This window comes from Manis javanica, chromosome 1, assembly GCF_040802235.1.
Source record: "Manis javanica isolate MJ-LG chromosome 1, MJ_LKY, whole genome shotgun sequence".
Classification (NCBI taxonomy): domain Eukaryota; kingdom Metazoa; phylum Chordata; class Mammalia; order Pholidota; family Manidae; genus Manis; species Manis javanica.
In genome coordinates this window covers 27305931-27329038 of record NC_133156.1, presented here as the reverse complement: position 1 = coordinate 27329038, position 23108 = coordinate 27305931, and the positions used below count along the sequence as shown (strand labels likewise).

Here is a 23108-nt window from a genome sequence, read left to right as displayed (position 1 = left end):
TACCACTTCAGCATTTTATTAAAAATAAAAATAATAATAATAATAGGAGAAATGTGGGATCAACATATAAATCAAATACAAAAATCAAACGAATATTCATATTTGACCTGATTGTTTATAGGTCATATTGCATGATCAAAACCGAAAGTTTCTGTGATGACTGCCCTTGTACTGTTCACCATGTAAGAATTTATTCACTATGTAAGAATTCGTTCACCATGTAAGAACTTGTTCGCTATGCTTCAGAAGATTGGAGATTGACGAGAATTAGGCTTGAGATGGATTAATGATTGTACATTGAGCGTTGACCCCCCTATACTGAATTTTATTGTTGTTAACAACCATTTGATCAATAAATATGAGAGATGCCCTCTCAAAAAAAAAAAAAAAAAAAAAAGTACCTCACCTGGGACTTCATTATTTTCTGCTCTCTTCTAAAAGGGCAGATGCCTGAAAAAGCAAAACCAATGATTAGAAGGATGTTTTCACAGACCACACCCAGACTTCAACTTTCATGTTTACCAGTCGAGAAACAACACCAGAAATCAGGTGGTTAACAGTCCAACCTGTGGGAGAAGGTTGTTTTGTCCTTACAGAAGGGTCAGAAAGCACTATGTAAAGGAAGTTCTCTTCTGACTATACTATGATCATACAGAACTTGGACAAAGTTTTTTAATTGTATAGATGTGAACATAGATTTCATGCTGATTTACTAACAACTGACCTATGAACCAGCAATTCTGTTTTTAGAATGTGTTCATAAAGCAACAATCATAGATAGATATATAGATTTAACTGCAGATGGAGCTTCCTGGCAATAAGAATGGCAATGACCAAATGGAAAACTGAAGAATGTTTTCCATTTTCCCTTATTCCCCAGAAAAAAAAACAGCAACTGAATTCCAGTAATTTCCCAAGAGCTCTTTATATTTTGGCAAACTTGGCAAACTCTCCTGCCAATCAGTATTCATGGATCAAATATTAATTTTGAGATGTTTTCTGCTTAAATTTTTATTGCTCATTTTCAAAAGTGCAGTTGTCTCTACATAAAAATGGTAATAAGCTGGAACCACTGATGCAAGTGAATATCCTGCAGTGTAGTAAAGTACATACCTAGTAAATTTTTCTCAGTCTCAGGAGTACTCATGCAGACAGGACTGAACTGGTTCAAAGGGGTCACTGATCCCATAACAGGGAGGTTGTTTTCTATGGGGTATTACAGGTTTTGTCAAAACAGATCTGGAAGGAAGCAATCAAGAGAAACAGTTACACTTACTTCTGGGCACCCAGCAGGTGCTCAATGTTTCTTTAAAGTATCCCATTACTGCTCTCTCCAAACATGAATCCGTGGGCCTTGCAATCACACACCCAAAGAACTCCCCCCAATGGCTATCACATCACTGACCACCACATGGAAGCCCCCAACATTTAGTGGAAAGCCACCTCACCAATCACTGATTCCCCAGAGTCTCCTAAGTCACTGACTCATCCGCACCAATCAGTCCCGCTACATGTCACTTCTGATCGGGACAGCCCTATCACTGACACATCCTTCCCCAGTTACTGATCTCATAGCTCACGCAACCCTGACTCCCACATAGACCCCACACTACTTACTCCCACATACCTTCCCCACCAGTGACTTCACAAACCCCCCAGGACTGACCCTCAGGTCCCCTCCCGTACAATCAGATTCACTCATCACCGCATACATCCACCTTCTGACCTGTGGCTCCGTTACCAGGTCCCGAAATGCCCAGGATCGCTTCACCGGGTACGGCTGTCACATCCATACTGGCCATCTCTCCCGCTTCCTGTCTGGGTGGGCAAACCACGAGGCTCTCGAGCCTGCGCTCGTACCACCCGGCGGTTTTGCCCACTCCGCATCCTCCGCCGCTTTGTCCAGGAGGCAAGATGGCGCCCCCGGCCGCAGGGTCCGCCTGGGAGCCGCCATGTCGAGCCCGGCCAGTTCCGTACAGGAGCCAGAGGCTGCCTGCTCCGCCGAGGCGGGCGGTGTAGGGCGGAAGGTGTGCGAGCCTGGACGCTGCACGGTGTTGAGAGCTTTTCAGGAGGATCGGGGAAGAAGTTGAAGGGACACATCCTCTGTTAGAAGACTGCATTTGGTGAAAGAGGAAGAAATCGGAATCGTAAAATAGTTCTCATTGGCAACTGTACTTAAAAGTGATTGCAAATGATACGGATCTATGCCCGGCGAGTCCACTGTGGGCAAAAAGGCACCAAAGTAATGGGAACTTTGGTGGGTGGGTAGGCGGGGGCGGAAAAGGGGAGTGCTACGCACGGTAATAATGGACTTCATATTAAAAACGATTATAAGGTATTTTCTGGGAAATAACTACTGCAGTAATAACTTGCAGAGGCCAACTTAAGAAAATAGAAAATTGAGAAACAGGGAAGAAGAGTCTGAGGCACATGGGCAGAGACCTGGGGAAACTAAAGAGCAAAACGGGAGGTAAAGGAACAGGCGTGGGACGCTAGCGGACAGGACACGGCGGACTTGAGAGATCGGAAACACAGAAGGAAAAAAAACCGAAGAGGAATAGAACGAGGTTAGATTTCAGGAAACTTGGTTTAAAAAAAAAACACAACCTTTAGACTTTACAGCAAGATTTTATACTTTCAAAAAAATGCATGTTAACAAACTGATGTTTCATGTACATAGATAAAAATTTTAATAATAGTTTCACAGGAGCCGTGATTTTTGGCTTATGTAATTAAGCAGAAAATTTACATTTAGCAGTTTTATTTCTCTTGTCAAACAAAACCAAATCTGAATTTAGATAAGATTTTGTTCAGAAATATTGCAAAAGGGAGAGCACGCTGTAAGTCCGGAGAGAGGAAATCCCAGGGCAAAATACCTCTAAAAACCGAAATCAATCAAAGGGAAAAATAAAGTGTAAAACCCGTTTATTCTCACAAACTGCAGTCCCAGGGATGTCTTTCTCCCCTAGTCGGGAAGAAGCCAGCAGAAGCAAACAAGCCAGCCCCCTCCCCCTAAGCTCTCAGGTTCAGACACGCCCTCAGTTGCCCAGGTAATTACCCATTGACATGGAGATGAACTTCTCTCCCCACCTGAGGATATGCAAATGTACTAAAGCCAGGAGAGATATTCTGGAAATGTTACAATGTTACCCACAGGCTGCCCCTCCAGAAATCTCACTTTATAATCTACTCATTCCCCTTCTTCCACAATGGTCCCTGGGAGAGAGAACTGGAGCATTGTGACCAGACTAATGACATAATAGCAGCGGCAATAAAATCATGACAATCCTCAAGCCAGAGAATTCAGCTAGGTTCAAAGTCTTACCCACATTAAGTCCATAGCTTGTCCATTCCAGAGGCAGGCAGTAGCCGAGGGCATCAGGCTGCGGCTGTGCTAGAGAGCACATTCAGGCCAGGACTGTAGGAGACAATAACCTTAAGGGTGATAAGATACATGTTTTAATGACACCAGTGAAGGGTCCCCACCAGTAAGATGGCAAACTTCCGGCTTCTCTTCAGGGTCCTCCGTTCCCGCCGGCACCACCTGAAGCCCAATCACCTCTCGCCCCCCTCCCAATCCCAGCACCTAGCCAACAGCCAACAGCCCCGTAGAAGTAACACCACAATCACCCTATGCCCTTTCCTATATAGCCCAGCACCTTTCCCTAATAAAGCGGAATTCTCCGGTGAATTGCTGCTATATGTCGCTCCTTTCGTTTCATTGGTGCCAAAACCCAGGAGACGGGACACCCCAACTGGGCCCCGTCTTCCCCCCGACACCAGCAGCAGCTTGCCCTCGTCCTCTTTTTCCGGCGCTAGCTCATCACACTCACCACTCCTCTCTGGCCTTTAGGTAAGTTTCCCCCACAGAGTGGGCCACTCTTCCCCGAGCTATCACAGTGCCATTGATGGTGATCATCCGGCAAGGCCCTGATGCGCGGGGACGAGGAGGGAACTCTCCCCGCCTCAGGCCTTCACGGCTGCAGTGGACCCTCAGGCCCCTCCTCCAACAGCCATAAATCCCCGCCTCAGGCCTTAAACTTTTTAAGCAAAATTTCCCCGGGTGGGCCACTCTTCTCCTAGCTATCGCAGTGCCATTGACTGTGATCTTCCGGCAAGGCCCTGACACTCGGGGAGGAGGAGGGAACTCTCCCCGCCTCAGGCCTTCACGGCTGCAGCAGACCCTCAGGCCCCTCCTCCGATAGTCATAAATGATAGTCATAAATGCACTCACCGTCCCTTCCATCTCTTCCATCAGTGCCAAAACTTTTTAAGCAAAATTTCCCCGGGGTGGGCCACTCTTCCCCGAGCTATCGCAGTGCCATTGACCGTGATCGTCCAGCAAAGCCCTGACGCTCCGGGACGAGGAGGGAACTCTCCCCACCTCAGGCCTTCACAGCTGCGGCAGACCCTCAGGCCCCCCTCCAACAGCCATAAACGAGGTGACTCCTTTGCGGATGAGAACGCTCCCTTCCTCCCCCCCCCCTTCTGTTCCGTCCGCCGAAATCTGTTCTGTCTGCCGAAAATTCCTAGCGCTAGGTACCTCGTGACTGCGGCAAACTGCCTTCTTAGGGAAGTCTGGGTGACGACCCACACTTCCTAAGAAATTCCGACTCGTATACGAGTTTCCGCAGACCACCAAGGATCATCGGGGACGCCCTTTGTCTCCTTGCAGTCTGCTTCCAGTCCGAGGATCTCCGTTCGTCTTCCCCTGTCTGTCTCCTTCTCTGTCCTTTAGCCATGGGAGCCTCCTCATCCCTCCCTGAAACTTCACCTCTTGAATGCCTGCTTAAGCATCTGGCTACCCTCTCCCTGACACCTGATATAAAACCAAAACTTCTCCGTAAACATTGCTCCCAAGATTGGCCAACATACCCCCTAGACAATAACAACCAATGGCCCGCAGGGGGAATTCTTGATCCTAACATCACTCGCAATCTCTTTAACTACTGCCAGTGCCTGAAAAAATGGAAGGAGATTCCCTATATCGAAGCTTTTCGCCTCCTAGCTCAAAATCCCAGCCTCTGCACCACCTGCTCCCTGCCCCAAGTACTCCTAGCCTGCAAGCCGTCTCCCTCCCCTCCACACACTCCCAGTCCCTCTTCGATTACCTTTGATCCGGCCAAGGAACCTCCGCCATACAGGCTTCCCCCTTCAGCCCCTCCCCCTCCTACAACCCCTCCAACCTCTGCCGCCGCTGCTGCCTCTTTCCCCTCGGAAGCCTCCCATCCTCTCCCCCTTCTTCTCCTACAACAGTCCCTCCCCCTTCCTCTACCGCCCGCCGCCGCTGCCTCTTTCCCTGTGAAAGCCTCCCGTCCTCTCCCTTCCCCTTCTTCTCCTATAATAGCCCATCCCTCTTCCTCTACTGCCGCCACCGCTGCCTCCACCCCTGCAGAAGCCTCCCATCCTCTCCCTTTCCCCTCCTCCCCTCCCTCTACCACCATCTCCTCCCCCACCTCACCCCCTCCTCCTCCATCCCCCTCACCTCCCCCCCTCCCGCAGATCGAGCCTGAGCCTTTCAGCCCCCCTCTAACTAAGTTCCAGGAGCCTCGTCCGTCTTTGCCCCCTCAGACTCGGTCCCGAGGGCCTCCCAAAATTATCGTGGCATTGCCCCCATCACCTGTTTCCCCCACACAGTCTGAGCCAGAACCCTTCAGTCCCCCTCAGACCCGGTCCCGAGGGCCTCCCAAAATTATCGCCCCCCTCCGGGAAGTAGCAGGATCTGAAGGCATCATGCATGTCCACGTCCCTTTCTCCTTAGGAGATTTAGCCCAACTAGAGAAACGCCTAGGTTCCTTTTCCACTGATCCCATGACATACATCAGGGAGTTTCAATGGACCCTCCAGTCTTACAGCCTCACGCATCATGACATTTTCATGCTCCTGGCCAATACTCTCCTCCCTGAAGAGCGTAGAGGAGTTTGGGACTTCACCCAAATGCATGCTACTGAAACCCACAGGACTGACCCCACCTATTCCCCTGGCCCCACTGCTGTCCCCGAACAAGACCCACACTGGGATTATAACACTGCCGTGGGTCTCTGCTCTCGAGATATTTTTGCCTCCTGCTTAATAGCAGGTCTGAAAAAGGCAGCTCGTAAAGTAGTCAATTTTCAAAAGCTCCAAGACATAATTCAAAAGAGAGACGAAACCCCCTCCGAGTTCTTAGACAGACTCCCTCAAGCCCTATTACAGTATACCAGCCTGGACCCAGAAACACCTGAAGGAAGACATGTCCTTATGACATACTTCCTAGCTCAAAGCTACCCCGACATTAAAGCTAAACTCAAAAAGTTAGAACAGGGCCCCGCTACCCCACAGACTGAGATCCTAACAGTGGCCTTTAAAGTCTTCCATAACCGGGAGGAGGAGAAAGAATGCCATAAACAAAAGGCTGATCAGGCCAATTTCCAGATGTTGGCCCAGCTGATAAAACCACAACCTGGGCGCCCCTCTACAAACAAGCCCCCCCCCATGAGCTTGTTTCAAGTGCAGAAAAAAGGGACAATGGTCAAAGGGGTGCCCCTCCCCCAGATCTCCTACCACCCCATGCCCCAGATGCCACAAAAAGGGCCACTGGGGGTCTGATTGCCCAACCACCCGAAGGGGAGGCTGGATGAACAACCCCCATCCTAAGCCCGCAATAGTGGGGCTGGCAGAAGAAGATTGACGGGGCCCGGGGGCTTCTTGCCCGACCATTTCCATCACCAAACAGGAGCCCAGGGTTACTTTAACAGTAGACGGTCGCCCCATCTGCTTCCTCCTAGATACAGGAACCACCTTCTCAGTCTTGCGAGAATACTGGGGCCCTACCACGCCAGCCATTACTCCTATAGTCGGGGTAGGAGGTAAACAGATTTTCCCATTAAACTCCCACCCCCTTTTATGCACAATCCTAGACAATCCCATACCTTTCTCCCACTCCTTCCTGGTTATGCCCCAGTGTCCCATCCCTTTACTAGGACGATACATCCTTTCCCTCCTCCATGTTTCCATAACTATATCCACTCCCACAGCCCCCAGTACTCCCTTTCTGATGGCCCTCATAGCCAACAACCCCCCTCTACCCAATGAAAGCTCCGGTTCTGCCCTCATACACCCTGTAAATCCCAAAGTTTGGGACATTACAAGCCCCTCCGTGGCCCTATGTCCCCCTGCCTCTATCAAATTACGTGACCCCTCTCAGTATATCTGTCAGGCCCAATACCCCCTAACCACTTCAGCCCTCATAGGTCTCCAACCCATCATTCAAGATCTCTTAAACAAAAATTACCTCAGACCCACTCACTCCCCATTTAATACCCCCATATTAGCTGTTAAAAAAACCAACGGATCTTTCCGCCTTGTCCAAGACCTTCGCCTTATCAACATGGCCATTGTCCCTATCCATCCCTTAGTTCCAAATCCATACACCCTTTTATCGCAGATCCCTGCCTCAGCATCCCACTTCTCAGTCCTAGATCTCAAGGACGCATTTTTTTCTATCCCTCTAGACCCCTCCTCCCAAGATTTTTTCACCTTCACCTGGACGGACCCATGCACCAGACATTCTGAACAACTTACTTGGACAGTTTTGCCACAAGGCTTCCGAGATAGTCCCCATATTTTTGGACAAGTCCTAGCTCAAGACCTCAGTTTCATCATGATCACCCCGAGTCCACTTTATTACAATATGTAGATGATCTTCTACTCTGCAGTCCCTTGTGAGAACAGTCTCAACTTGACACTGCGTCTCTACTTAACCTTCTAGCTTCCAGAGGTTACCGGGTATCCCCCGTCAAAGCTCAAATCTCTTCCCCTTCTGTCACTTACCTTAGATTCCTTCTGTCTCAACAAAGAAATCACTTACTTTAGATTCCTTCTGTCTCAACAAAGAAAGTCCATTACCTTAGACAGAAAACGACTCCTCTCTGACCTGCCCGTTCCCAAAACCAAGACAGAAATCCTTTCCTTTCCAGGCCTGGCTGGGTATTTTAGAGCATGGATCCCTAACTTCTTCCTGTTGGCAAGACCCCTATATGACCTCAGCAAGGGCCCCCCTGAAGAACCATTATCATCCTCACCCCGACACTCCTTCATTAAGCTCCGTCAAGCCCTTGTGGAAGCTCCAGCTCTCCATCTCCCTGATTTGTCAAAACCCTTCTCATTATAGATTCATGAGAGGTCCAGTCAAGCTCTAGGAGTCCTAGGCCAATATTATGGCCCATCCTTTGCCCCAGTAACTTATCTCTCCAAGCAATTAGACCCCACAGTTCGGGGATGGGCCCCCTGCCTACTGGCATTAGCCGCTGGACAGCTCTTGCAGAAAGAAGCTCATAAACTAACATTCAGAGCGCCCCTTACCATTCTGTCCCCACATCACCTAAAAGATCTCTTAACCTACAAAAGTTTACAGACTCTCCTTCCCTCCAGACTCCTGACCTTACTATCCTCTTTCCTCCAAAATCCAAACATTTCTTTCCTCCCCTGCCAGCCCCTGAATCCAGCCACTCTTCTTCCTCTACCCTACTCTCCTCATACTCCCTCGCATGATTGCCTAGAAGGCCTTCACAACTTCCTTCTGTGCCACTCCACGATCTCCAAAGGAGCCCTCTCACACTCCGACCTCATCTGGTTTACTGATGGGTCCTCCTTTAAACATGAGGGCAACCACTACGCAGGATACACAGTAGTGTCCCTCGAAGATGTCATTGAGGCATGAGCTCTACCCCCTGGTACAACCAATCAGCAGGCTGAACTCATTGCAGCCACCAGAGCTTGCACTCTGGCCCGGGACACATCTCTCACATTGTACACTGACTCCAAGTACGTATTCCACATAGTCCCTGCTGCAGATTGGCAAATAGACTTCACTAACATGCCCCCTGTACAGCGTACCAGATACCTACTCGTGTTAGTAGATACATTTTCAGGATGGGTAGAAGCTTTCCCCAGCACTAACAAATGAGCATCCGCAGTTGCCTCTATCCTCCTCACCCAGATCTTTCCTAGGTTCGGGATGCCCACTTCCCTCCAATCAGATAACGGCCCTGAGTTCACTGCCCAAATTATCCAGAACCTCTCCAAGTCACTCTCGCTCCCCTGGCATTTACATTGTCCTTATCGACCACAAGCTTCGGGAAAAGTAGAAAGAGCCAATAGGACTCTAAAAGACATCCTGACCAAACTATCTCTAGAACTACACCTTGACTGGGTTCGCTTACTTCCCTTAGCTCTACTCTGCATTCGAGCCCTCCCAAAGAAACCTTCCTTCTTGTTGCCCTTTGAGATCATGTACGGCCGCCCGATTCTACCCCCGGGGCTCCCTTCCCACAGAGGACCAATTCCTCCCAGTATGGCCCTTCCACTACTCTCTCTCCTCCGCACTGAATTGTGGAAATATCAGGATTGGCTCCTTCCTGATCCATCCACCTCCCAAAATTCTCCTGTCTTACAGCCCAGCCAACTAGTGTTTTATAAGCCACCAGAGGATTGGCCCTCTCTCACCCCGAAATGGGAAGGTCCACACCCAGTTATTCTCTGCACCCCCTCGGCCGCCAAGCTCTCACTGCCTGATAACTCTGTCACCCCTTGGATTCATATCTCCAGGTTGAAACCAAATACTCAGGACCCACCTTCTCTGGACACCCAAGATCCATCAGTCACAATCCAGAGTCCTTCAGATACAGCCCAAGACGCTGTCTACTCTACCACGCCTCATCCCTCTGATCCCTTGAAGTTCCGCATCTCCCATGCACCCCCCTTGCCATCCATACCCTAATCATGACTTTCTCCTCCTTTACTGCTCTCTTGCTTTTTTTCCTCATTCCTATTGTCTTCCCCACCACCCCACCCTCCTTTGTATGGCAATTCAAAGTCAGACAGACTTACACACAGCATCAAACAAAAGTTACTGCCCTCATTGCCACATCAGACTGCCCTCTGAAAAGCTGCTCTGAGCCTTTATACCTCCACTTTCTTCCCCCCACCGAAGTGTTCACTTACAGCTACCTTTATTCTCCCTACCTCTGCTTCCTCTATGACCAAAGACAAGCCTATTGCAAGCGATGGCAAGACACCTACGGGAGATGTCCCTACTGGTCTTGTGCCATTCACTACATGGGTGACTTCCAGTACCCACAGTATTACTCCTCCAACCATTTCATGAAATATCCCAACGGTTCATTCTCCTTATCAATCCCAGATCCCTGGGACTCTCGATGGGCTGCCGGAGTCACAGCCTCAGTTTACCCCCCACGGTACCCTTCATATCTCTCAAGAGTATGTTCCCTCTCACTCCCAGATCTCTCAAGTTGCATCAAATATCAGACATTCTGAAAAAGTCATTATCCAAACTCTTGATGGCTCCTCTTGGTCTTCTCATTCCTCCTACTCTTGATTACAGCTCATTCAAGACACCACCATCTTTCTCAACCACACCCTCAACACCACCAATTGTTTCTTGTGCACATCACTACAGCGCCCACTGCTGGCCGCCGTGCCCCTTAATATTTCCAACTACTCCTTCCATGCAGAAGGACAACCCCTCCGCCCCCTGGCAGACATACCCCTATGGGAACCAGAATAAGCAGATAATCTCACCATCCACCACTGTGTAGGCCCAACTCCACCCCCCTCCAGCACACTTCACTGCCTCTCTATCTACACCCCTACCTCTGGCTCTAAGACTTTTACGCAACTGGGACACTTCTTTTAGTGTAATGGCAGTCTTTTCAACTCACTGCCTCTCAACTCCGATACACCCTGCATTCTCGTCACCCTAATCCCACAGCTTACACTTTACAGCATGGCAGAATTCCTTGAGCTCCAACCTCCCTTGCTCTCGCGCACAAAAAGGGCTGCTTTCCTTCCCATCATGGTCGGTATCTCTTTGATCACCTCAGCCATTGGGGCAGGGTTTTCGTGAGGAGCCTTGGGTCACTCTCTATGGGCAGTTAGAGATCTCGATGCCAAACTTGAGGGAGCCCTGACATCCACTGCCGATTCCCTAGCCTCTCTCCAAAGACAGGTCACTTCGCTAGCCTAAGTCACCCTTCAAAACCAGCGGGCCCTAGATCTGCTTACAGCCGAGAAGGGCGGCACCTGCATCTTCCTCTGGGAAGAGTGCTGCTATTACATCAACGAATCCGGCATTGTAGAAACTGACATCACCAAACTCACCGACCTTGCCTCCAGTCTCCACTCTGCTTCCAATTCCAACCCATTCTCTTCAATACTAACAAACCCCCTCCTTACCTGGGTCTGGCCCATTGCAGGCCCCATAATAGTCATTCTTCTCGTCTGTCTCTTCTTACCCTGTATAATAAAGTTCATCAAATCCCAAGTTGGAAAAATCTCTAATCAAGCTTTCAACCAGCTTTTACTCAGGAACTACCAGCTTCTGGCCACAGAAGATCCCTCACCCTCACGTGACCTCCTCACCACACGCTGAGATGGACCCCTCTCTCCACTGGAAACTGTTCCTGGAAACAATGGCCGCAGACGCCTGGCTCCTGACACCCATATCCTCTTGGTACCATTTGAATCAACAGGTCCTCGACCTATGGTTACAGGGAACCTTCATTGATTTCCAACCTGAAGAAGTCCTCATCTACTCATCCTTACTGTGGGGAATCCTATCAACCCTTTCCTCCCAATTCTCAAGCCCTCACTCCCTTCTCTGCCCCTGTACAGCAGGAAGCAGTCAGAGAGAAAGCAACGTCCACAACCCCATAGAGGAGAAAGGGGGGAATGAAGGGTCCCCACCAGTAAGATGGCAAACTTCCGGCTTCTCTTCAGGGTCCTCGGTTCCTGCCGGCACCACCTGAAGCCCAATCACCTCTCGCCCTCCTCCCAATCCCAGCACCTAGCCAACAGCCACCAGCCCCGTAGAAGTAACACCACAATCACCCTATGCCCCTTCCTATATAACCCAGCACCTTTCCCTAATAAAGCGGAATTCTCCGGTGAATTGCTGCTGTGTGTCGCTCCTTTCCTTTCAACCAGCATAGGCAAATCTTGTCCATCAGGTAGGATACATGCAAGAGAGTGGTCTTGTGATAAAACAGTGGCAGAAATGGGATCTCACCCTGATCTGGTATACCAGACTTTCACCCCCCTCCCTGTGGGAGTTACAGATGGGTTGATATATAGGGCTACGGGAGGTACATGAACTTCCCTGCAAGATGCTCTTACCTCCTGGATGTTTGGGGCACACTACTGTGACCTTTGGGGGCCATTCAGCTGTTACTCCAGGAATACACACTAGGCCAGCTTCCAGGCCTTCCCCCCAAGGTGCTAGAAGGGCCAGCCATCACTGGTCCATGCGTCAAAATGTCCAGGGCCAGGTCCATTAAACAGTGTCTCCAGGCCTTAATGCAGTAGGGGCTGGCAGCAGGATGTTGCTCTGCTGGCCATATTCTGGCTTCAATAGCTCTTCTTTGGTTTCGACGTACAATTGTATAGGAGAGGCAGCAAGGTGTGTGAGCATATCCACAGGGCTCAAAGCTCCTTTACATGGCTTCTCATTCAGATGCCACAGCGCTGTCCATACGTGAGCTGACCAGCCCCATTAGACTATTGGTGTCCAACTTCAGGCCAGATTTCAACAAACCGTTGTACCTCTATATTGTAAGATAAATTCTAGCCAGAATAAGCAGGCAAAGAGATGCAACAAAGGGCCAGGTAATTTATTTAAATACCCCCAGGTGAGGTTCTATGGCCTTCTTGCTGGAGGCCAGAGAAGTCACGCCCAGTTAGGGAGGTGGGGCGCTTATAGGGGATTAGGAGGGGGAGGAGTAGGCAAACTATCCTAAGGGGTGTTGAGATATGATTGGCTAAAGGTGACATAATAGACAACTAGAAACTTTTTTCTTTCCAAGAGGGAGGAGGCTGACATCCCGGTCCCAGTTGGCACATCAGGATGGAATTTAGGGAGAGCTGTCCCCTTTCCATATACAGCACGGACTTTGGGGTCTGGTCTGTTCTCCCCCTATGGCATCTCTCTGTTCTGTTTGCATGTCCTTGTTTTTCCTTTCTCCAGCCTAACATATATCATGCCTGCCCCAGTAGGATTATATGGTACATGAAATTTCCACTTTATTCCTAATTGCTGCACCCATTCTTGTAACACATGTCCAGTAAAGTGAGTGCCTTGATCACTTGCAATCACCTGCGGCCAGCCATACGATACAAAGAGACGCTCCAGACCCCTCTTGGTGGTTTGCTCATCTGCACGATGTGCAGGAAAAGCAACCAATAGTCCAGTAGCCTGTCCACACATGTCATGGCATACCAATATCCCTCTGATATGGGCAGAGGCCCAATATAGTGTATCTGCCACCTGACAAGTATTGGCCCCTTACTATTGTCCCATGTTGCTGTGGGACTCGGTGTGAGTCCCTCCTAGAGCACACAAGGCACTCCTTCCAGGCTCTGCTGACTTCTTCAAAGGTCAATGGCAAGCCCCACCTACGGGCTACAGCCCACATTGTCTTTCACCTCGTGTGCAACAAACGCTGGTGTAGCCATTGGGCCACATCAGAGGCAGGCTTTCCTTGTAGCCAGCACACCTGGGCCAATGCATCTGCTTCATCATTCCCTGGGGATGCTAAAGGCAAATGGCCAATCACATGATATACAGTAACAGTCTTAGTCTGACCAGAGGCCCATAGGTCTTGCCATAACTCTTGCCACCAAAGGGGCCAGTGACCAACCATCCAGTTGGCACACCATGTCGGAAGCCACAGAGTCAAGCCCCAATAGATGGCCCAGCTGTCAGTGCAGACAACTATGGGGGAGGGCTCCTGGGTGATCACGAGCCATACTGCCCGCAACTCAGCCCATTGACTGCTCTTCCCCTCTCTGTCCTCCACCCATATTGTCTCAGTCTTAGGATGGAAAGCCACAGCCCTCTACTTTGGGGGCTGCCCACGACTGGAGCCATCTGTGTACTAAGCATCTTCAGGTATAGGGGCTTTTCCCTCCTGATAAGGAGTCTTGGCTACCTAGGGCTGAAAAGCAAGTTCTTCCTGCTTTCCACCGGTATAGGTCACTGGCCCCAATAAGCGTTGGAATTCTCCACTTACGCGGCTCATAGAAAGGCTCTGTGCTGCTGCAAATATGCACCCCATTTGGCCAGTGTAGGTGTCTGAGCCATGCCACTCCGTGGCCTTTGGATCCAGTCTCACACCCACCCCACGATGGGATAGGTGGTTATTACCTTGATCGAAACTGTTCCAGCCACGGGCTCTGTAGCCAGCAAGGCGTGGTACACAGCAGCCAGTTGCTTCTCTGCCAAGGTGTATCGGACCTCTGCTCCTTTCCATAGTTGTGACCAGAATCCAATAGGTTGGCGTGTGCCAAAGACCCCATTCATAACTATCTTCGGTTACATGAACATCTAGCTCACAGGGCCTTGATGAGTCAATTACATTCAAGGCCTATATGGCCTTGACTGCCCACTTGGCAGCAGTAAAAGCAGCTGCACATGTCTCATCCCAGTCCCACCTGATGCCCTTTCATACCAACTGGCATAAGGGCTTCAGAATTTGTGCCAATTGCAGGATAAACACTCTCCAGTAGCCCAAAAGACCCGAAAACTCTTGTGATACTGTCACAGTGGTAGGGGTGGGGAAAGCCCAGACCTTGTCTATAACTGCTTCAGGAACAACTTTAGTTTTACCTTCCCAGACAACCCCTAAGAATTTCACAGACAAACCGGGTCCCTGAACCTTGGTGCTGTTCACAGCCCATCCTCTTCCTATAGATGTTGCAACAGTCTAGGAACTGCCCCTTCTAAATCTGAAAGAGAATCAGATGTGGGCGTAATATCATCAATGTAGTGATACAACTGCACTGTTTGTGGTTTCCTCCATATGGCTAAGTCCTGGGCTACAAGTCCGTGACAGATGGTGGGACTGTGGAGGTATCCCTGTGGAAAGACAGTGAATGTCCACTGCCGGCCTTCCCATGTGAAGGCAAACTGTTCCTGGCTTTCCTGTGCTATTTCAATAGAGAAGAAAGCATTGCAAGGTCTACTACATAATGATACATTCCCAGTTCGTGGCTGAGGGTGGCCAGAAGGTCTGCTATAGAGGGGGCAGCAGCATGCAAAGGAGGTGTAACTTTATTCAATTCCCTGTAGTCTACAGTCATATGCCAGGAGCCATCTGGCTTTCTCACTGGCCACACTAGAGAATTAAAAGGACTATGAGTGGGCTTTATGATGCCCACCCTCTCCAACTCCTGTAGTTTCTCCAATTTCCTTGTGCCCCTCAGGTGATTTCTGCTGCTTAATATTTGTCACCTGCCGAGGTACAGGCAGAGCTACAGATGGGTGCTGAGCATGTCCCCTCAGAACTGCCTTTATCACACATACCCTCAGTCTGAACTCACCTGCAGTGGTCTCTAACCACAGGCCCTGCAGGATATCTACCCCCAAAATATATTCAGGATGGGAGAAATATACACGGTATACTCCTCTGGGGGTAAACGCCCTATCCCCAGTGGGATTTGGGCTTTCTTCACTCTAATTGCCTTGCCCCAATAGCCATCTATCACAGCAGGGGGCCTGGGAAAATGCTCAGGGTTGGCATGAATCAGAGAACATTCAGCTCCTGTGTCCACCAGCGCCAGGACACATTGTACATTCACAGGGTACCAATGAATTGCTAATTCTACATGTGGCCTCTGGTCCCCACCATGTCCCCCAGGTTGGGGACTTTGACCCCTCCTCAGTTGAACCACGATGCCCAATCATCCAACTGTTGGGGAGAGGGCTTGGGCAAATCCTGAGTACTGTCCCCCATGAAGTTTTGCAGGGACACAGGACAGGCATGAGGCCTTGACTCCAGTTTCCATGTCCTGGACCTCAGCGGCTGAAACTGCTGCTCTGGCTTTAATTGGTGCCACAGTCCTAACAATATTCTATTGGGCTGCCCATCGAGTTTTTCTTTCACTTCCCCAGCCATTATCAAATCAACCCACATCTGGGTCCTTGAGACCTCCACAGGGCCTTCTGCACTTCTCCTCTCAGTCGTGGCTGGTACTTCCCTCCATGCCCTTATTGTTTCAACCTCCCCCAGATCTGCTAAACCACGAGTTGCCTCTTTTATGGGTTGCCCTAGGTGGGGGGCAAGAGTATTCACTAGGAACCCAAAGAGAGATGTGGCAGCTGTACGCAGCACCAGGTTTCTCATTCCTACAGTGAACACCTCCTCATCAGGGCCCTGAGTGTCCATATCATAGATGATGTTTTTCATACCCAATTCCCGCAGTACCTGTTGGAGCTCTGCATACATTTTCCAACTACTGGGAAAATATGGTAAGTCACCCTGATTAGGCCAAACTACCCTGATGGCAGCTGTCAGCCATTCCAATGTCTGAATTCTGGAGGTGTGAGGGGCATTTTGCAACCGCTATTGGAGGGAAGGGCAAGCCATCAGGGAAGCCATTCCACTCATCTCAGTACCCAACGTTTTCCACCCCCACATCCCAGAGATGTAAAAGCCATGTAGGAAGAGATTCCAATAGCCTCTGCCTGTACTGGATGCTCATGTCCACCAGCTCATCCTGGGTATAGGGGTGGAGCATGGAGTGCTTCACAGCCTGGGGAGGGGGCTACTTCTCCCTGAGGAGCCCGCTGTTGTTTCATTTTTATTTTCTTAATTACAGCTCAGTGGACCTTTAAAACAGGAGAAGATGGTACCTCCAGCGGTGGCCTGGGTAGCAGATCTGTCAAAGGCCCCGCCTCCTCTTCTCCCTCCGGCTTCACCACGGCTCCTCCTCCACCATCTCAGGGGCTGAAGGCACTACTCCTTCCTCCCCCTCCCCCACAGCCTCCTGCAACGAGGTTTTTCCTGCCATCTCCCCCCTCACCACTGCTAAGGAATCTTCTAGGAGCATGACCTGCCTTTTCAGTAACTGTCTTCTTTAACAGCATCCCATAGGTTATCACCCAGCTCTCCCAAGCAATGCTGAAGTGTGTCTCTCTCGTGCCTAAGACCCTCTATAATCCTTTTTTTCTCCTGTATAACATTTTCCACTATCTGGATGAAAAGAGACCCTACAATGCCAGCTGCTACACGGCCCCCTAAGGTCTCCAAGCAGTCTTCCAGCTACTCACATAGGGCTAATTCTGCAGCTTCTGGTGTTTTCACCCTTCCCCAGTTCTGGGGAAGGTCCCACCCCTCTAGGTGGTACTTTACCCTAGACCATTCCCCACTAGGGTTCCCAACTTGGAAGTCCCACAGCTGGGGGGATAATAACAGGTGAAGCCACACCCTGTGCTGCTACATCCACTGGGACCTCCCACCATCCACAGGAGCAGCCCTCCCAAAGGTCACAGCCATTATGACAGATTTCAGGTTCAGAGGCACTCTGCCTACTGCTTCTAGATATGTCTGGGGAGAGGAAATCCTGGGGAAAAATACCTCTAAAAACCAAAATCAGTCAAAGGGAGAAATAAAGTTTAAAACCCATTTATTGCTTACAAACTGCAGTCCAGGGCAGGCTCTGCTCTGCTCCTGAGGAAGCAAGCAAGCAAGCCAGCCCCCTCCCTTTAAACTCTCAGGTTCAGACACACCCTTGGTTGCCCAGGTAAGTACCCATTGATATGGAGATGAACTTTTCTCCACCCCTGAGGATATGCAAATACACTAAAGCTAGCCAAGGTATTCTGGAAATATTACAATTTTACCCACAGGCCCCTTGAGAGTGCCATGTACCTCCTCCAAGACCTGGGAGTAGTAAATACCTCTACTTCATTTTCACTCTTGGTATTTTGCTGAACCGTGACTCCCCATCTGGCACCCTGAGCTTCATGCAACAAATTTTCCTTTAATAAAGTCATGAAAGGGACAAACAGAGCATCAAAGTTGGCATATGGCAGGTACTCTGCAAGGTTATCTATTGAATTCTGAAACTGCATGAGGTAGGAAGCTAAGAATTTAAGAAAGAAGATCACAAAAAACCCAATGTGAGCTTCTGATTGGGGAGACAATAGATAAAGCTAAGGACTAGACAGAAAGAAAGGCTCCAGTGAAGCGCTAGAGAGCTTCACCCTGGAGAGCTAAGTAGGCATTACCTCCTGGGAACAAAGCTTAGTCTTTCATTGGATTTAGGTGATCAGTCTTCAATCTACCTGCCTAGCAGAGGAAAAGGTGAAATCTCTCTGGAGATTATGTGATCTGGAGGCTCTATGACTTAAATATACAATTCCCAGGATTAATAAAAAATTAATTGGCACACCAAAAGAGGGATTATACAAAATTAAAACTCAAGAGATTAGTAAGACTTCTATAACATTTAGTGACTGGAGTTAGTAGATAAGAACTTTGAAATGATCATGTTCAACATGTTCAATAAAATAGAAGAAAAGGACAAAAATAAGCTAAAATGCTGAAAAAGGCAAGAGTTGAAACTAAGAGCTGAACATATGGTTTTAACAACAGATTATATACAAGAGATTAGAAGAATAAGTAAACCCAAAGACAGGTCAACATGAAACATCAATACTAAAGAACAGAGTAAAAAATAAGTGAGAGATACAAAAAAGTATGAAATACATGTGAGGCATAGTAAAAAGTTAAAAAACATGTAATTAGAGTGTTGTGAGGAGCAATAAGAGAGAATGAAGCTGAAGCAATATTTGAAGAGATAAAGATGATTATCTCAAAAGATGAAAGATCAAAATACAGATCAATAAACTCTGTACACCTCAAGAAGGAAAAATACAAAGAAGATAAATATTCCTGGCACATCAGCATAAAACCTTAAAATAAAAAGATGAGAAGCAAGTCTTCCAAGCAGCCAGAGAAAATTTTTACCAGTGGATTGGTGTGCAACTTCTTAGCAGCAATAACAGAAACCAGAAAACAATGGTATGACAGAATTAAGAGTAACTGAAATATTATAACTGCTTGTCTAGAATTATATCCCCCAAAGTTCTTTACAAATGGCAATATAAAGACTTTTCAAAACAACAAAAACTGACGGTGAGATAATTTTTTGCCAGTAGGCCAAAAGAAGGAAGATGATCACAGATGAAAACACCAAATATCATTAAGTCATGAAGAGTTGGAGAAAGGGTAAACATTTGGGGTAGATATAATTGAATACTGATTATATAAAATGATTATGGTTATGATGATAGTGATGATGATGATAATGATGATAAAGTGTCACAGAGTTTAAACTACATGAAGAACTAAAATATATATAAGAATAATAAAAAACAGGAGGGATAAATGGAATTAAAAAGTTATTAGATCCTAGCATTATCTGGGATGTATTAAAAACAATTTATATTTGTAATAAATCAAGGATATAAATTGTAATCTGCAAGGTAGTCACTAAAGAGTGACTAACAAGTTAACATACAGAAGCAAAATAATAAAAAACTGATTATAATATAACAGTAGGCAATAAAGGAGAGCAAAATAGAATATGAAACCAGTGAGTAAAATAGAAAAATATAGGACGAGGATACATTTAAACCCCAGAGAGTCAGCAATTATAAAAAACATAAATGAACTAAATATTCTTAGTAAAGTGCTAAGACTGTCAGATCAGATAAAGAAAAAAACATCTCACTGTTTCTGTGAGTTCTCTGTGGTGCTCCAGGGCATACACTGGTTTGGGAACTATGATAATGGCAGATGAGGAGGCAACCACATGTAGCCATTAACTTCCTAAGTCAACAATCATGAAAAAAATATAAGTATTTCAGAACAAAGGATAGCAATTTTCACAAAGGAGACACTAAGGAAGCATTGTTGCAGGCACTATTTCTATTTCTCCACATCACATTTGAATATGCATTACCTTTAACAGACCATTGAATGTTAAGGAAGGAATTTAGAGAAGGAGCAGAAGAGCCATGATAAAAACTCAACCCTTCCTGTTCTGCACTGAGTCCAGGGTTTGAAAGACAGTGAGAATTCCTATGCTTGCATTTGAAACTCCAAGTCCAGGTAGAGTACCCTTGGTTCTCTTCTACACTGGCTCCTATGCGTATCTGAGCTCTGAACCAAGATAGCTAAACCACTTTGTTAATTTGTGATAAAACCAAATTAACAGGGTTAATAGCAAGTAAGGGTTTTCAGATAGCAAAAATATGGAGAAAAAATAAGAGAATTTATAGTAGCTCCTATTTTAAAGGCGATGTTTTTTTTAGCTTTTTATTAAGGTATTATTGATATACAATCTTATGAAGGTTTCACATGAAAAAAACAATGTGGTTACTACAGTTACCCATATTATCAAGTCCCCACCCATACCCCACTGCAGTCACTGTCCATCAGTGAAGTAAGATGCCGCAGATTCACTATTTGCCTTCTCTGTGTTACACTGTTTTTCTGTAATCCCCCACCACATGTATACTAAACATAATACCCCTAAATCCCCTACTCCCCACCTCCCCACCGGACGTTCCACATCCCTCCCCTTTGGTGACCACTAGTTCCTTCCTGGAGTCTCTAAGTCTGCTGCCAACATGTTCCTTCAGTTTTGCTTCATTATTATGCTCCACAAATGAGGGAAATCATTTGGAACGTGTCTTTCTCCACCTGGCTTATTTCACTGAGCATAATTATCCTCCAGCTCCATCCATGTTGTTGCAAATGGTAGGATTTGTTTCTTTCTTATGGATGAATAGTATTCCATTGTGTATATGTACCACCTCTTCTTTATCCATTCATCTACTGATGGACACTTAGGTTGCTTCCATTTCTTGGCTATCGTAAAAAGTGCTGCGATAAACATAGGGGTGCATATGTCTTTTTGAATCTGAGAACTCGTATTCTTTGGGTAAATTTCAAGAAGTGGGATTTCTGGGTCAAATGGTATTTCTATTTTTAGTTTTTAGAGGAACTTCCATACTGCTTTTCACAATGGTTGAACTAGCTTACATTCCCACCATCAATATAGGAGGGTTCTTCTTTCTCCACATCCTCACCAGCATTTGTTATTCTTAGTCTTTTCCATGCTGGCCATCCTTACTGGCATGAGGTGATATCTCATTGTGGTTTTAATTTGCATTTCCCTGATGATTAGTGATGTAGAGCATCTTTTCATGTGTCTGTTGGTCATCTGAATTTCTTCTTCAGAGAATGGTCTCTTCATATCCTCAACCCATTTGTTAATTGGGTTATTTGCTTTTTCAGTGCTGAGGTGTGTAAGTTCTTTATATATTTTGGATGTTAACCACTTGTCAGATAAGTCATTTACAAATATATTCTGCCACACTGTAGGATGCCTTTTTGTTCTGTTGATGGTGTCCTTTGCCCTACAGAAACTTTTTAGTTTGATGGAGTACCATGAGTTCATTTTTGCTTTTATTTCCCTTGCTCAAGGAGATGCATTCAGTAAGATGTTGCTCATGCTTATATTCAGGAGATATTTGCCCATGTTGTCTTCTAAGAGTTTTATGGTTTCCTGACTTACATACAGGTCCTTGATACATTTCAAGTTTATGCTTGTGTATGGGGTTAAACAACAATCCAGTTTCATTCTCTTGCATGTAGCTGTCCAGTTTTGCCAACACCAAATGTTGAAGAGGCTGTCATTTCCCCACTGTATGTCCATGGCTCCTTTGTCATATATTAATTGAATATATATGGTTGGGTTTATATCAGAGCTCTCTAGTCTGTTCCAATGGTCTATGGGTCTGTTCTTGTGCCAGTACCAAATTGTCTTGATTACTGTGGCTTTGTAGTAGAGCTTGAAGTTGGGGAGCATAATGCCCCCCATCTTTATTCTTTCTTCTCAGGATTGCTTTGGCTATTCAGGGTCTTTTGTGGTTCCATATGAATTTTAGAATGATTTGCTCTAGTTCACTGAAGAATGCAGTTGGTATTTTGATAGGAAATGCATTGAATCTGTAGATTGCTTTGGGCAGGATGGCCATTTTGACGATATTAATTCTTCCTATCCATGAGCAGGGGATGTGTTTCCATTTATTGGTATATTCTTTAATTTCTCCCATGAGTGTCTTGTAGTTTTCAGAGTACAAGTCTTTCACCTCCTTGATTAGGTTTATTCCTAGGTATTTTATTCTTTTTGATGCAATTGTGAATGGAATTGTTTTTGTGATTTCTCTCTCTGCTAGTTCATTCTTAGTGTACAGGAATGCCACAGATTTCTGCATATTAATTTTGTATACTGCAACTTTGCTGAATTCAGATATGAGATCTAGTAGTTTTAGAGTGGATTCTTTAGGGTTTTTTATGTACAATATCATGACATCTGCAAACATGGGCAGTTTAACTTCTTCCTTGCCAATCTGGATGCCTTTTATTTCTTTGTGTTGTCTGCCATGGCTAGGACCTCCAGTACTATGTTGAAAAGAAGTGGGGAGAGTGGGCATCCTTGTCTTGTCCCCAATCTTAAAGGAAAAGCTTTCAGCTTCTCACTGTTAAGTATAAGGTTGGCTTTGGGTTTGTCATATATGGCCTTTATTATGTTGAGGTACTTGTCCTCTATACCCATTTTGTTGAGAGTTTTTATCATGCATGGATGTTGAATTTTGTCAAATGCTTTTTCAGCATCTATGGAGATGATCATGTGGTTTTTGTCCCTCTTTTTGTTGATGAGGTGGATGATGTTGATGGATTTTCAAATGTTGTACCATCCTTGCATCCCTGGAATAAATCCCACCTGATCATGATGGATGATATTTTGTATGTCTTTTTGAATTCGGTTTGCTAATATTTTGTTGAGTATTTTTGCATCTATGTTCATCAGGGATATTGGTCTGTAATTTTCTTTATTTGTGGTGTCTTTGCCTGGTTTTGGTATTAGAGTGATTATGGCCTCATAGAATTAGTTTGGAAGTATTCCCTCTTCTTCTACTCTTTGGAAAACATTAAGGAGGATGGGTATTAGGTCTTCACTAAATGTTTGATAAAATTCAGCAGTGAAGCCATCTGGTCAGGGATTTTGTTCTCAGGTGGGTTTTTGATTACCAGTCCAATTTCATTGCTGGTATTTGGTCTGTTCAGATTTTCTGTTTCTTTCTGGGTCAGCCTTGGAAGGTTGTATTTTTCTAGAAAGTTGTCCATTTTTTGTAGGTTATCCAGTTTGTTAGTATATAATTTTTCATAATATTCTCTAATAATTCTTTGTATTTC

The 23108-nt window shown here is 46.6% G+C and overlaps 1 protein-coding gene across 2 annotated transcripts in view; it reads right to left on the bottom strand.

The window, feature by feature from the left end:
• ZNF300 (zinc finger protein 300) overlaps positions 1-23108 on the bottom strand; it is a 141682-nt gene that overhangs the window by 108510 nt on the left and 10064 nt on the right. Inside the window, exons 2-5 of one of the 2 annotated variants that reach the window (XR_012128845.1) lie at positions 3330-3435; positions 1727-2114; positions 1114-1239; positions 407-450 (exon numbers count right to left, since the gene is read on the bottom strand). The gene's annotated coding sequence lies outside the window, so the exon portion shown is untranslated. Of the gene's footprint in view, positions 1-406; positions 451-1113; positions 1240-1726; positions 2115-3325; positions 3436-23108 lie in introns of both variants that reach the window. The other variant, XR_012128847.1, reaches the window with a different exon arrangement.